The sequence below is a fragment of the Dysidea avara genome, chromosome 13, assembly GCF_963678975.1.
Source record: "Dysidea avara chromosome 13, odDysAvar1.4, whole genome shotgun sequence".
In the NCBI taxonomy this organism is placed as follows: Eukaryota; Metazoa; Porifera; class Demospongiae; order Dictyoceratida; family Dysideidae; genus Dysidea; species Dysidea avara.
In genome coordinates, this window is record NC_089284.1 from 4,698,670 (window position 1) to 4,712,422 (window position 13,753).

Sequence of the window (13,753 nt, forward strand, 5' to 3'; positions counted from 1 at the left end):
AAAGTTTTGTGGTAATAGCATGAATCACATACGAGTTATTTATTTTACAAAGAGCCAATGTTTAAACAGTATACTTGTCATTACAAAATGAACAAAAACGCTGATTCCCATCTTTGTCTATGACAACATCTTCAACACAGTCCTTGTGGAGCCATCTGCCACATTGACAAAAAAAATCCACTCGGCCCCACCCCCTTCAATGACATCATCATGCCATGATGCAAAACACATACAAATGGAGGTTAATAGCTTAACCGTGGTTAGCACAAAAGAATCACGCACGCCTCCAGTCAATCACGCGCATGATGCAGTAGGCACCATTTGTTGGTTTGTGTGATTGAACTTCAACTCGTCGTGCGTAAAAGTGCGAGACGGAGAACAATGACATTTCATTTCTACCTCAAACGGAACGATATCCTGATGAATAGTAGGGTATCAACTTCTACTGTTACCCCGCGAACCACAAGTGATAACCACCAGATTGTGACCATGAAGATCTTCAAGCAAGTTTCCAGCACTAGTTTGATCAATAGCGCTCTAGCCGTGGTGACACACACAGATCAACAACTGATTCTATCAGTAAATGCTCCAGTATCGTCTCGTTGGGTGAGTTATCACCTACCACCAGAAGTCCCCACAAACCAGTCAGGGCCGGTTACCCATTCTCCTCCCTTCACACGGAAGGGAGTGAAATATAGTAAATCCTGGAGTGAGCGTAGAGGGTACCTGGCCTTTTAGGGTAAGGTTGCTGGAATTTTCTTTTAAAAGGAATTTATGGATTAGTTGACCACAAATTAAACTGGTTGGATTCCACATTTTAAGCCTGGCCCCTAGGAGGGGGGATGATAGCTAGGCCTGGTTCAGTTGGGGACAGGTAAATTGGCAGCTACATCAATAGCACTGACCATGAACTACATTGGTAGCACTCAAACATCAGCTACATCAGTAGCACTCAAACATCAGCTACGTCGTTAGCACTCAAACATCAGCTATTTCGGTAGCACTCATACATCAGCTACATCAGTAGCACTCAAACATCAGCTACATCAGTAGCACTTAAACATCAGCTACGTTGGTAGCACTCAAACATCGGCTACGTCAGTAGCACTTAAACATCAGCTACATTGGTAGCACTCAAACATCGGCTACATCAGTAGCACTTAAACATCAGCTACATTGGTAGCACTCAAACATCGGCTACATCAGTAGCACTTAAACATCAGCTACGTTGGTAGCACTCAAACATCAGCTACATCAGTAGCACTTAAACATCAGCTACATTGGTAGCACTCAAACATCGGCTACGTCAGTAGCACTCAAACATCGGCTACGTCAGTAGCACTCAAACATCGGCTACGTCAGTAGCACTTACCCACGAGCTACATTTGTAACACTCAAACATCAGCAACGTCGGTAGCACTCACCCATGAGCTACGTCGGTAGCACTCACACAGGAGCTATGTCAATAGTACTCAAACACGAGCTATGTCAATAGTACTCAAACATGAGCTACGTCAGTAGTACTCAAACCTGAGTTACATCGGTAACACTCAGTATGTCATTAATACCCAGACATGAGCTGTCAGTAGCACTCAGACATGAGCTACATCAGTTGTATGAGCTAAGTTAGTAGCACTCAAATGAGGTAAGTTGGTACTCACACATGAGCTACATTTCACAATGTGATCATGAGCCACATTGGTAGCACTCACACACGAGCTACGTCAGTAGTACTCAAATCTGAGTTACATCGGTAGCCAGACACGAGCTGTCAGTAGCACTCAATATGTCATTAACACCTGGACATGAGCTGTCAGTAGCACCCGGACATGAGCTGTCAGTAGCACCCAGACATGAGCTACATCAGTAGTAGCCAGACATGAGCTACATTAGTAGCATTGAAATGCGGTAAGTTGGTACTCAAACTTGAGCTACATCTCACAATGTGACCCACACTCACACAGAAGCTACATCAGCAGCACTCACACATGAGCCATGTCAATAGTACTCAAACATGAGCTAGGTCAGTAGTACTCAAACCCGAGTTACATCGGTAGCACTCAATTATGTCATTAACACTCAGACATGAGCTGTCAGTAGCACTCAGACATGAGCTACATCAGTAGTAGCCAGACATGAGCTAAGTTAGTACAACTCAAATGAGGTAAGTTGGTACTCAAACATGAGCTACATCTCACAATGTGAGTCATTTTGGTAGCACTCACACATGAGCTACGCCGGTAGCACTCAATCATGAGCTATGTTGGTAGCACTCAGTCAACAATAGCTATGCCGCAAACACGAGCTATGTTGGTAGTACTCAAACATGAGCTATGTATATGTTGGTAGTACCCAAACCTGAGTTAAATCGGTAGCACTCAGTAACCAGATGAGCTACTATATTACCCAGAAATGAGCTATGTTGCTAGCACACAAATAAGGTAAGTTGGTACTCAAATATGAGCTACATCTCACAGTATGAGCTGTGTCAGTAGCACTTAAACATGAGCTATGTCAGTAGTACTCAAACTGAATTACTATACATCATTAGCACTAAGACATGAGCTACGTCGGTAGCACCCATACATGAGCTACGTCGGTAGCACTCAAATGTGGTGAATTTAAAGGCATTCACACACGAGCTATGTTGGTAGCACTCAAACATGAGTTACAACTGTAGAAAAATATATTGGTAGCACTCAGACACGAACTACATCGGTAGCACTCAAACATGAGCTACATCAGAAATGCCCAAACCTGAGTTACATCAGTAGCACTCAATATGTCAGTAACACCCAGACATGAGCTGTCAGTAGCACTCATACATGAGCTACATTGTAAGCACTCAAAAGTGAACTACATTGGTAGCACTCAAACATGAGCTACATCAGTAGCATTCAAAAGAGGTAAGTTGGTAGCAATCAAACATGAGCTATGTCAGTAGCACTCAAACATGAGCTACGAACATCAGTAGCACCCAATATCAGATATGAGCTATGTTGGTAGCACACAAACACGAGCAGTCAGTAACACTCAAACATTAGTTATATCAGTAGCACTGAGACATGAGCTATGTTGGTAGCACTCAAACATGAGCTATATCAGTAGCACTCAGACACGAGCTACGCCAGTAGCACTCAAAAGAGGTAAGTTGGTAACATGAGCTACTGTGCTCAGACATGAGCTATGTTGGTGACACTCAAACATGAGCTACATCAGTAGCACTCAAACATGAGCTACATCAGTAGCACTCAAACATGAGCTACGTCAGTAGCATGCAAACATGAGCTATGAACATCAGTAGCAGACATGAGCTATGTTTGGTAGCACTCAAACATGAGCTATATCAGTAGCACTCAGACATGAGCTACGCCGGTAGCACTCAAAAGAGGTAAGTTGGTAACATGAGCTACTGTGCTCAGACATAAGCTATGTTGGTAGCACTCAAACATGATCTATATATGTCAGGATAGCACTCAAACATGGGCTATGTCAGTAGCACTCAATCATTAGCTATATCATTAGCATTATTCAGATATGATCATGAGCCATGTTGGTAGCACTCACACATGCTCAACGTCAGTACACGAGCTACTTCACTAATACTCAAACATGAACTATGTTGGTAGTGCTCAGACATGAGCTATATTGGTAGTACCCAGACAGGAGCTAAGTCAATAGTACACAGACATGAGCTAAGTCAATAGCACACAGACATGAGCTATATATGTCTGTAGCACTCAAATGAGGTAAGTTGGTAGCACTCAAACATGAGCTACATCAGTAGCACCCAGACATAAGCTACATTAGTAGCAGCCATACATGAGCAATGTCAGTAGCACTCAGATGAGGTAAGTTGGCAGCACTCAAACATGAGTGATGTCAGTAGCACTCACACACGAGCTACGCCAGTAGCACTCGAACATAGGCTATGTCATTAGCACTCAAACATGAGTTACATCAATGTTTGTGTGCTATTGACATAACTCATATTACCAGTGCTACTGATGTAGCTCATGTTTGGGTGCTACTGACATAACTCGTGTTACAAGTGCTACCGACGTAGCTCATGATTATGTTTGTGCATCGTTAATATTTGAGAGCTACCAGTGTAGCCCATGTTTGAGTGCTACGGATGTAGCCCACGTTTACTATGAGCTACATCAGTAGGATTTGTAATACAAGTAGCACCTGATGGCATCAACCGCAAAAAAAAAAATGTGACATACAAGGTGGTGGCTAATAGTCACACATCAGCAATGTCGATCGGCAGCACCTGCTGCACTAAATAGAACAACTATACATTGCAGTCACACATCAACTATATGTGTGTCCGACTACATCAGTAATTATCACAATAAATAATGGACAGATACTCTGGTAACTCAGTACAGTCACACTTGAGCAATGCAGGTATCACATGACTGCAGTAAACGTGACACAACTGGTAGTGCTCTTCAGTCACATTTGCTAAGACATTAGTACCTGGGTACATCAATTCTAGTAAAATTAATGTGATAGCTATGTTGGTATTACAGTACAGTCACACATCAGCTACCTGACTATCAATCACAGTGAACATGACCTCTTGTCATCACACATTTACACAACAGCTACATTGCATGCATCAACTGTAGTTGAGGTGATTGCTACGTCAACAACACTGTACAGTCATTATAATTTATTGTTAGCTTCTGACTACATCAGTGGTAAAGATAGAATTAAAAAATGACACAGCCATATATAGTACTGCTATACATTATTACCATGCACTGTAGCCACAGCCACACATCAGCTATATTGTTAGCACAGAAACATGTCACAGCGGAGGTGGCAGAAACATCAGCAGCACAGCCACACAACAGCTATATCATCACCTAACTACATCATGATCAACTACAGTGGACAGGACAGCTACACCAGTAGCACTGTACAGTATATGCTGTTAGCATCAGACTATATCAATTACAATGGAGGTAGCAGAAAACATCACCAGTGCAGCCACACATCATCACCTGACTGCACCAACTTCAGTGGACATGACAGCTACACCAGTAGCACTGTGCAGTCACATACCAGGTATATTGTTACATCTGACTGCATCAATTGTAGTAGATGTAACACCTGGCTATGCCATGATCCTACACCCATGCACACATCAGATATATTGCTAACACTTGATGCAGTCATGTGCAGCAGAATTGTCAGGAATTTCAACAGGACAGTTACATACTGAAAACACCTGTTGCAGATGTAATAGCCATGCCAGGATAGGACTATTTTGATACTCCTGACCATATCATGATTGCGGCTACATATCAGTTGTATTATTAGTACCTGCACCATTGACAGATCTTACAGATAGTAACAGCACAGGACAATACAGTCATGAGCTTTAGCACCTGATTCCATCACTGTTACTCAGTATCAATCACAGTGGGTGAGACAGCTATGTCAGTAGTGCAGTACAGTTGCACATTACAGGGCCATAGCAATCGCATGAGGTTGGGCTTTGGTCTCTGCAAAATTTAACATACTTAGCATGTCCAGCCATGTACTCTAAAGACTCCTCTTCACCCACACTAATCATAAAGGCCTAGTGCCTGCATCATCTACAACAGTAGCACCTGACAGCATCATTTGCAGTATATTTGATGGCTATACAGTGGTAGCACAGTGCATTATAGATGCGTATCAGCTATACATGATAGCACCGATGACAGTAGACATAACAGCTACTCAGCTGATTATACAGTGGCATATCAGTTATTGCACTTAACTAAATGACGGGACAACTACATTTGTAGCATTGTACACATCAGCTAATCACTACCACTAAACGGCAGGACATGCAGCTGCTGCGGCCACAGTTTAAGCACACTTCAACTGCACTGCACTGAGAGCTTATGACTGCACCTGCTAAGCAACCAGCACAGTGGAGTCAGACATCAACTTGATCATTAGCACCTGATGACATTATTTGCTCCAGCTAGATGTGGCAGCGATGTTCAGTAGTACATGTACAGTACACACATATCAGCTAAATCGATAGCTGATAATCAAGATGACCAGCTACAGGAACACCTTGCCTAGAACTGCTAGCAATAAAAAAAAACATACTGGCATATTTGATATCCAGCTAGTCAGGATGTGACAGATAAGCAGCACACTACAACAGCTATTGTGACTACCGAACAAAGCAATTGAGTGAGGATAGATCTGGTAGCACTACTTCAGGCAACAAGACAAAGTCGTACTAAGCTATTTGATCATTACCACATGCCAGCTGTATCACACACTGGCTTATTGAAATCACACCAGGCATGTTTAACACAGATGCCTACACTATGAATAGAGATGCGAGATTGCTCTAAGCAGTATCAGATTAATGACACATAGACACGTCAGACTGAGCTGCGCCTCAACTCTCTGGATACAGGGAACATATCAATTATGATTGTGTTAAGAGTGCACAAGTAGGTGAGCCAATATTACTCACTATGACTGCACTGTGAGCTGGGGACATAGTGCAGCTGCACATCAGCAAGGTCAGCACGTGACTACAATGCCAAAATCCAACAGGCTGTGCATCCACTAAAACGCACTTGCATACACATGTATATTATAGATTAACAAGTTACAGCTATCGCTACTGATACTGCCAACTTTGCAACATGCTAGCTGGTGACACACCTATAGCAGTCTTAGCATAATTCATAAGTCAAAACTATGATCATAAAACTTCAATCAAACAAAGGCCATGATACTATACTGTAGTGTCACGCAGCTAAGTGTCAATGAAACTGGTGTAGTCTGACAGCTGACTGCTTCCCAGATCAGGGCATGGCACTGATACAACATCACTCACTTAACATTTTGAAATATGTTCCTTTCTATGCTGGCCAGTATCAACAACCATTAGCTGTCTGCAGCTCCTAACCGCGCTGCTGGCACGGTTCACATGGAGGTGGCCAGGTAGCCATGAACAGGCAGGCACACGTGCTAACGCTTAACAGCACCTATCAAAGGCGACAAGACCTCATCTGGGCGACAGGAAAACCAAGATGATCATTTTGGCAAGGTTTAAATTACTCCAACTAGCTACTTAATAGAACCCCTGCTACCCCAATTATGGGCTATGGAACTCTCGCCCAGATAGGCTTGAGTTAGCTGCAGGGGCCAAAAATCCTACATCAAGCCATACAGATTACAACAAAGGCTCGAAAACGCAATAGCAGCTACGCGCCTGTCACCGACCTGCGCTGAGAGGAGATCATGTGCACCGGATCACGTGATGAAACAACCTGACCACCTGCCAAAATATATATATACAATGTCAATACCACCAACATCTACTAATTGTAATCTGATGAATATTTAATACCGCCAACAACCACAATATGTGATTCGATAAATATGTACTAACATCTATCAGCATCAATTCTTCATTGCCTGGTTCTAGATTAGCACTGAGGGGTAAAGTATGCAGCTGTTCTGGAGCATCTACATCAGTGTCACGGTCACTAAGATTGCTGTCAACAGTGGTAGTTCTAGCACTGGAAGTAGGAACAGTACTGCTACAAGCACCATATGGTCAGGGTTGTAAGCCATTAAAAAAGGTCTTTTTGTGCACTTTTGGATAAAAGCATGAAACTTAGCAAAAAGTTTGTGTGTATGAAAAAGATTATTTTTCGATAGGGAGCCAACTCAGATTTGACCTTTGGTGACCTTTACAGGCAATTAATGTTCAAAAACTGTCAGTTTTGTCTCTATTTCATGTTTGTATGATCCAAAGTCCACAAACTTGGTGTCAAATTGAAACTTTTGCCCTAAAGAATAAGTTGGTTTTACAGAAAGTCTTTAGCTTATTCTGTTCTAAAGTTACAATGATTTTTGTGGTAACATATGCCACTATTGTCTCCCGCCCATGCACAATTTTGAAAGAAAGTTTATTTTTCAACACTTTTAATTTTTTAATTAAGGATTTACAGCAAATACAAGTGCTTAAGGTCTGTAGGACACCTGGTCCTACAGCCTGTTGAAAGTTGTTATATAAAGTGTGCTTGAAAAGGTGGAGAAACTGACTCGGATTCTTCCTGGTATTTCCCGCAAGTAATTTTACTTGCTGCGACTGAGGCTGCGTCTCTCTTTTTTAACATCTTTGCTGTAGGATGAACGTAGAGCAAGGGTTTACCTTTCCACCTTTCAATAATCTCTTTTATTTCATCGCTGAAGTACTCCTTCTTCGGATCCATGTTTTAAACACTGAAGTTTTTCGTTCAAATAATTGGTATCCAATATAAATAGCTAATGCTTAGTCCTTATATGGATAAAACGCACTGTCAATAAACCTTATGTCTAATGAAGTCATAAATATAGCTATTTGGGGGACTCTAATAGTTTCGAGTATTAGTTCTAATGGGGGCTCAATAAGAATTGATCAATATTCAATCATGGAAGAAGACATCGACCTAAAGCTATCAGGTAGGATACAAATTTAGTCTCTAATGCCGGGGTAAAAAAATTTAGCTGAATTGAAATTTAAACCCACAATTTAGATTGACATTACCACTAATAGCTTATTCCCCTCTGACATGTTGGAATCTATACTTTCCACTGTTTTAATTCCTAGATTACTGTTTAATAACTTGTAATATGTCCAACATGTCGGACAGTAGATTTTACATAAGTTTGTTCCTCTCCGACATGTTTTAAACTATACTTTCCACTGTTTGATACCTATAATTATTACCTTTTAACTGATATCTGAATTATGTCCAACATGTTGGAATGTAAGTAAAGTGCTAAATTTAAACCCACAAGTCAGATTGACATTACCACTTTCCACTGTTTAGATTCCTAGATTATTGTTTAACAAACTTGTATTTAACTTTGGAATATGTCCAACATGTTGGACAGTAGATTATTCCTCTCCGACATATTTCTCTTAGCAGTTTCTGACTCTCTTACCACACAACCAAGTCTCTATATAAGGGATTGATTTGCACCAAAACATCAGAAGCAGACCGGCCGATACGTGTTGGGAGATTAATTTGTGTTATATGTGAGTGCACCCAGGCGCCATAGGATTTTATCCTGTCCCAGTAGTTTCCACGGTTGCGTGGTGCCTGGGTGCCTTGCATCCCCAACACCGGCTGGTCTGCTTGCTCAGTTGTGGATAAGTGAGTTTCATGCTGGAGAAGTGAGTTTCATGTTGTCATGTTTAAGTTGTTGCTTGCAGAGAAAGTAAGGAGTGTTACAGTAAATGAGAAGGGTGGAAGAGGTAAGGTGCATGTCTGTATTTATATGTAGTTAGTTTATCTAGCTCCTTTTTCTTTGTTACAGTGTATGAAAAGGGTAACAGACAGGACAACGATAATGGTGAGATGTGCTACGTTCTCGGATTATGTCCAACAAACCATTTCCAACATGTCGGGAAAATGAAATTTAACACACTAGGTATTTTCTGACATCTTAGAGTTGGTTCAAAAATTCTGAAAATCAATTCAAACTGGTTAATTTTTTAGAGATTGGAACCAGCAAAGGGAAATGAGACAGCAAAGAGAAAGGAGACAGCAAAGGGAAAGGAGGCAAGGGTGATGGTGAGGCTGACATTTACAAATGATTTCTCCAACATGTTGGAGATGAAATTTAATTTTAAGGTCCTCTCCGACATGTTGGAATCAGTCAAAAAATATCTGTCAAGGTCAAGTAGTATAACAAAAATTCAGTAAAACGAACCATTTACAACATATAATGCTGGAATCAGTCCAACTAGATAGTTGTACGTCTTTTTCTTTATTACAGAGGACCAACCAATACCAACCCCAGTTGCCAGGAGGACGAGACGTGGTACGCTAATGTGTTTGAGAGACATCTGCTGTTAACTATTTAATTGTTTTGTACAGCGGAGAAGAGGAAGCAAGAAGAGCAGACAGGGCAAGGTAAAAATTGTAAGATAAGTACAGATACATTGTATCCACAGACAATGACATGAATGCAGAGGATACACCCTGTGCTTGCCATGCATGTCTGTAGTTATATGTAGTCAGTTTATCTGGTTTTTTTTCCCCGAAGGAATAGTGGACCATGCTGAAACGTGCCATAACAACCCAGTCTCAAAAGATGAAGTTAGAATCAAGTTGACAAAAGTACTTCCAATACCATCCAGTATTCCAAATGCCTCTTGAAGAAGGAAGCTGGACTGTAATCCCATTTGTAGAATCACTGATATAGTGAAATGAAGATGCTTGGACATTATTATGTTATATCACAGCAGGTGTAACAACATCACTGACAACAGATTGATGCAAGTTGTAACCACCTGTTGTTTACAGCATCTACTAACCAAAGCATGTCAGAGTATTACTGATACAGGTGTGTGTTGTTTGGCACAACATTTGTTGTCATTAGTGAGGCTGGATTTATCTGGATGCATGAACGCCACTAATAAGAGCCTAGAGACGTTACAAGAGAGTTTAATGCATAGAAAGGATGAGACCCACTTTAACCTAATTGTTGGAGGGACACTGATTAGTGTGAAGTCAGCTTATCAGTTTGCAACAACCACTGGAGCATCAGTGTGTCACGATGACATGTCTATCCCATCACTGGCTGCTGACTATAATCCATTCCTTGATATGCCTCCACTGACTTAAGATAGCTGGGTGACAAGGCACCGATGCATGAGAAAAGAAGGGGCCATACAAATAGCAGCTGGTAAAAAGAAATGTGACTACTACCCTGCCAGATAATGACTCCATCACAACAGTAGAAGTACTGTATTTGTACCGTTGAAGTTATTTTTGTTGTTACAGTAAAGTGGCAATGAAGCAAAACTCATTTCGTAGTCATAGTCATTGTGTTTACCTTGAAATTTAACACTGTAGATCAATCCCGACGTGTCGGAATGACTCCAGAATTATGAATATCAATTGAAAAAGTAATCTACATGTCAAGTAGTGAAAAGGATCATAACAATGTAAAACTTTGGATGTTGGAAGGAGTCCAGAATTATGAATATCAATTTCTAGATGTCAAGTAGTATAAAGGATAGTTTCCAACATGTCGGAGAGTGACTAAACATTACTATTAAAATGTAAAGCTTTGTTTTAAATACATTATACCCTTTCTGACATATCGGAATGAGTACAAAAGAACATGTTGGAGAGACACTAGTATTGTAAAGTTTGATAATAAAAAACTTAACACTATAGGTCCTCTCCGACATGTTGGAATGTTAAACTGAAAACTAACAACAAATACATTAGTATAGTACTGTAATTTAACACTATCAATCCCGCCATGTTGCAATGACTCTCCAGAATTATCAATTGAAAGTAATCTATATACTTGTGAAGTAGTGAAAATATTAGCATAAGTTCCAACTAGTATTAATGAAACTTAACACTATAGGTCCTCTCTGGCATGTTGGAATGGGCTTAGACTGTTAACTGACAACTAAATCTGAATTTCCACCATGTCGGACATTACACTATAGGTCAATCCTGACATGTTGGAATGACTCCAGAATTATGAATATCATACTCATTGACCTATAGTGCAAGGAAATCCAAAGCTTAGAATGAAACTTAACACTGTAAGTCCTCTCCAACATGTTGGTAACTGAAAACTGCATCTCAATGTCAAGTAGATAAAAAGACAATTTCGGACACAATTATAGTACTGAAAAGCCTTGGATTTCCTTGAAATTTAACATTATAAGTCAATGAATATCTATTTATCCACTCTCCGACATTAGAAGCTATCATTTTTACTACTTGACATCTAGATTTATTTAGCAATTAATTCTACACCGAGAACATTTCGGAATTAACCTATACTGTTAAATTTCCAAAGTTTTACATTTTTATCGACATGATTGAAATGATACCTTTCACTACACATGTAGATAACTTTTTCAATTGATTCATTGACTTATAGTGTTAAATTTCAAGGAAATCCAAGGCTTTTCAGTACTATAATTGTGTCCGACATAGTGGAAATTTTCCTTTCAACTACTTGACATTGAGATTCAGTTTTCAGTTAACATTCCCAGTTTCTAAGCCCATTCCAACATGTCAGAGAGGACCACGGTTTATACTAATATTTGGAATATGTTCAACTTGTCGGAATGTAAGTAAACTGCTAAATTTGTGCTCTCCGACATGTTGGAAATGATTCTTTCTATTGCTCCACTTGCATCTAGTTTGAATACAAAATTTTGAATGTTTCCAACATGTCGGAAATAACACAAAGCAGACAAATCTTTTGATATACACACAGTAGTCAGAAACTTTAAGAGAAATTTACATCACCATAGTAAAGATTAGTTGCTCTCCAACATGTTGGAAAATTTTAGTTGAAGGATTATTTGTCACTAAGCCGAGGTTATCCTGTATATAACCATTCACCTTATCATTAACAATTCTGGAGAAGTGAAATCTATTTTCTGCTGAAGTAACATGAGACAATAGGTAAGGATTTCTCCCGCAAAGTTGTTCAATAGCACTATATGTTATTTTCGTATGTCGTGCTTCATTTGTTTTCAACACATATTCAACTGCTTCCGTGAAGCCTGTAACTCAATTTTACACATTTGCAAAGCATTTTTATGTTTTCTATTCATCTCGGAGTCCCAATGAGAAGCACTAGCTGCACCACTGGAAGTTGATATCACAACTGTTTGTTTGAAACATAAAGATGAGAAAATATTTATCGTATGTTTATTGACTCTGCAAATTGGACAAATCAATAAAAACGATAACTTTAATATTACGACAACATAAAGTTTTGATTATATCATGCACACTGTGCTGAAACTTCCAACATGTTGGAAGCTATTCAAATATTGTAGAAAATTCTATTCAAACTAGGAGCAATAGAAAGAATCACTTCCAACATGTCAGAGAGCAACTAATCTTTACTATAATGACGTAAATTTCTCTTAGCAGTTTCTGACTCTGTGTGTGTGTGTGTGTCAAATAAACAGCTTTAATTTGTGTTTTTTCCGTCATGTTGGAAACATTCCAAATATTGTACAAAATTATATTAAAACTAGATGCAAGTAACACAAGTGTACGCCTGTATTTAATTCCAAAATTATTAAATGATAACAAAGAGTCCCTGAATTGAGCTGTTTTCCACTAGTATCAAAGATTTGAACTTGTAAACTTGACCTACCCTGTTTAGGTTTCTATACATTTCCTGTCAACTTACAGCAGTGGTATGTTCATTTTATCAATTAATAAACCATTTACAGTTACTGCTGTCATTTCTTTTTGTTTACTGATTCTTCTCAGTATCTTACATACAAGCAAGAAGTGTGATGCTGCTATCAGCTCTCCGAGCTTCTCTGGTACAGTGCATTGTGGAGCACACTTGTTGGCAGCTAATTTTTTCAGGGCAATGGCAAGCTAGCTATAGAGGGTAATGATATTAAAGTGCATGTTATGGCCAGAAGTGCAAAGGCTTGGAAATAACCAACACCTGAAGACAAATTATTTTATGATAAGGAAGATGTTCTACGCATCATTAAACCACCAAGTGTTGCTGGTAATCATGGACAATTTGTATTTACAGACAAGTAGTTACTTTTTTTATACTGTTTTTTACTATTGCTATGTTCAACAATGCTTACAATTACAATTTACATATTGCTCAGTCACACAGGTACGTCCGTCACCGGTTTTATGTACGTCCATCACAAAGTTTAATGATGATTAGTTTAATCATTCATTTTTAAAATATTGTG

At 39.6% G+C, this 13,753-nt stretch overlaps 1 long non-coding RNA gene across 1 annotated transcript; it reads left to right on the plus strand.

The window, feature by feature from the left end:
- Window positions 1-10,656: 10,656 nt before the first annotated feature.
- Window positions 10,657-13,660, plus strand: LOC136243522 (uncharacterized). The gene is made up of 3 exons (XR_010694888.1): window positions 10,657-12,476; window positions 12,577-13,357; window positions 13,404-13,660. It is a non-coding gene; the product is annotated as an uncharacterized lncRNA (long non-coding RNA).
- Window positions 13,661-13,753: the final 93 nt, after the last annotated feature.